This window comes from Peromyscus maniculatus, chromosome 2 (assembly GCF_049852395.1).
Source record: "Peromyscus maniculatus bairdii isolate BWxNUB_F1_BW_parent chromosome 2, HU_Pman_BW_mat_3.1, whole genome shotgun sequence".
Taxonomy (NCBI): Eukaryota; Metazoa; Chordata; class Mammalia; order Rodentia; family Cricetidae; genus Peromyscus; species Peromyscus maniculatus.
The window spans coordinates 30,026,071-30,028,892 of NC_134853.1; the positions used below are offsets into that span (position 1 = coordinate 30,026,071).

General features: G+C 37.8%; 1 pseudogene; it reads right to left on the reverse strand.

Moving 5' to 3' along the window:
• Window positions 1-1,098: 1,098 nt before the first annotated feature.
• LOC121827540 (thymosin beta-4-like) lies at window positions 1,099-1,645 on the reverse strand (annotated as a pseudogene).
• Between the last annotated feature and the right edge of the window lie 1,177 nt (window positions 1,646-2,822).

Consider the following 2,822-nt stretch of genomic DNA (forward strand, 5'->3'; position numbering starts at 1 on the left):
CCATTCAGTGGCCCCTTCTTTTAACAACTTGCATTAACATTGTACATGTATTATAACTGATCAGCCAATATTGATACATTGTTATTACTTAGTGTTATACAGTTTTGGTAAATACATAATATATCCATTGGTACAATCACTTATAGAATAATCTGGAACTCTCTCTTCTTAGTTATGGGCTAATTTTAGATATAAGAGCTAACTAGCAAAAAGCTTGAGCCATGGCCATACAGTTTTAATTAATATAAGTCTCCGTGTGTTTACTTGGGGAACTGGAGTGGGAGAGATTTGTCCCGACTGCTGGCAGGCCAGGACACAGGAAATCTTCAGACTACAACAGGCACCAAAACGTGGGGCAAGAGTTTCCACCTAAAACATAAGAAAGCTTTAAAAAAAAAAAAAAAAAAAAAAAAAAAAAAAGATTCTAAAACGGAGCAAAAAACAGCTTCCTAGTTACGTTTCTCAGGCCAGCTACGGCCTGTGGGCTTGAGCAGGTTTGTGGCGTTCAGGCTTGACCTGCAGCCTGGCAGGTTCCCACCAAGGTACACAGAGGTATCTCCAAGTGGCAAATTACACTGCATGGTGGATTTAGCATTTGCTAGCACAGACAAACAAAAAAGACTTCTGGGCTACATGTTGCTTCCATAGAAGCATAGACCCACTGCCTCCCAGATTCAGCGGACAGTGTAACTCCCGGAGCTGTCAGTGAATTATTTCCACTACATTGAAAAGCTGGGATGGGCGGAGTCAGCAGCCAAGGCTGCTGCTTCAGTACTAACCACTGCAGTTTAAAGCAATAAATTCACAATAAGGCAGATTCAGATGAGATAATCCCTAAACAGTTTACAGTGTGTATAAAAATGTATGTAGAATTAAAAGAGAGAGGAAAAGGAATATAGACAGTTATATAAAGAAATAAAGTTTTAAAAAATAAGGTCTTTAAAGAAAAAATAAAAGTAATATATAAAATAAACCAGGTAAAGATGGAAATCACACAGAGAATCTGGATTATATTGTTGCTGAAATTCTTAACAGCAGAAAAAAATTTGATTGTAAAAGCTGCTGAGTTAAATCAATATGTATATTTTAAAGATATCGTTTTTTTCAGGTTTTAAAACTTTATTTGCAAATTTAAAAAATTATGCATTCCAATAATTAAAATCATTTGAACAAAAAAAAATGGCACTCTGATTAAACTGCATTTTACATCCTGCACGACACCTTGGGCCACCTTGAATTTTACTCTGTATTTCACCACCTCCCACCCAACTTTTTCCTTCACCAACATACAAGTTCTTTTCCCTCCCTGCCAGCCAGACCGACAGAAGGGTGGGAGAGGCAGGGGAGGCCTTCCTGGTCAGTAGTTCCGATTCTTTGATGTGAAAGGGGCAGCACCGTCATTTAAACTTGATCCAACCTCTTTGCATCTTACCAAGTTAAATAGCTAAAGAAGTAAAATAGGAAGGCAATGCTTGTGGAATGTACAGCCTGTATTGGTGGCATGCGCCTCATTACAATTTGCCAGCTTGCTTCTCCTGTTCAATCGTTTCTTTTGAAGGCAGAGGATTTTTCTCTTGCATTTCTGTCTTCTTCAATTTTTACTTATCAAATTTCTCGATCTCTGCCATATGGGTTTGTCAGACATGGTTGCCGGAAGGAGCCGAGCAAAGTGTGCAAACAGAGTTCGATCTGCTCAGAGGCCACTGCTGATTTAAAGATATCTTGATTTCAAAATTTATGTCTAAGGATACATTGTTGGTTTTTAGTAGTGCTCTTACCCTGGGAGGAAAAGTCACGAAACATGACAGAATCCACTAACATGAGTTTTATTAAGATGAGGAGAGAAGGATAGATGTGATTAGGAATGCTGAAAGGATACGTGTGTGAAGGGGGTGGGGGAACATGGGAACCAGCTTTTAAAGGCTAAGCCACACCTGCACACACAGGCCCACATGGCTATTCCACACATGTGCATAGATCACATGGTTGTGCCCATGCTTTGCGCAACAATGAAGTCAAGGGGTCGTGAGTCACACAGGACATACAACCTGGAAATGACTAGGCAGAAATGACGAAGTGTCCCACCAGGCATGCTCGACCTTGGGGGGTCGTGGTGGGAATTCCTATCATATGAGGCTTTGAAAAAGAGGTTCTGTTTTTTGTTTCCACAGAAGATGAGAACCTATGGATTGCTTTCAGGCTAATATGGTTTGATCAAGGAAGACCCCCTGAGAGGCCGAAATGATCCAACATCCAAAAACAGCTTCACAACAACTGGCTCAGAGCATACAGCATCACAGAGTACTCCAGTCAGGATTTAACCATAATTCTTAATTTTCTCAGGATCCCCATAAGAATATAGCACACTTTATCAGCTGGAAGTAGCCTAGAAAACTATGCCCATATTCCCAAAAAATGGATTATGGATGTTTGTCTTTGTTTAGGTTGTTGGTTACAAATTGTTACTGGTCATAGTCAATATCTTTCTAAAGAAAAAGAGAGATACAATATAGATATGATAGGATGAAAGGGTAAATTAATGAACGTACTTTTAAAGAACAACAGCTTGTTTAAAAATGTTTTACATTGCTATGGATTTTAGTTTATTGATACAAATTTAGAGTTGATTTTATTATAATATATATATCTACTCTCACTTAAGGTATTATGTTTATATAACATTTAAATTATAAGAATAATTTAGAAATACAGACTAATAATTATTCTTCTATGATAGTCAAACTTATAGTCATGTTAAGATATCTAGGTATACATAGATATATTTCAATTAGGTAGGTAATCTTCAAACACTTCAAAGACCT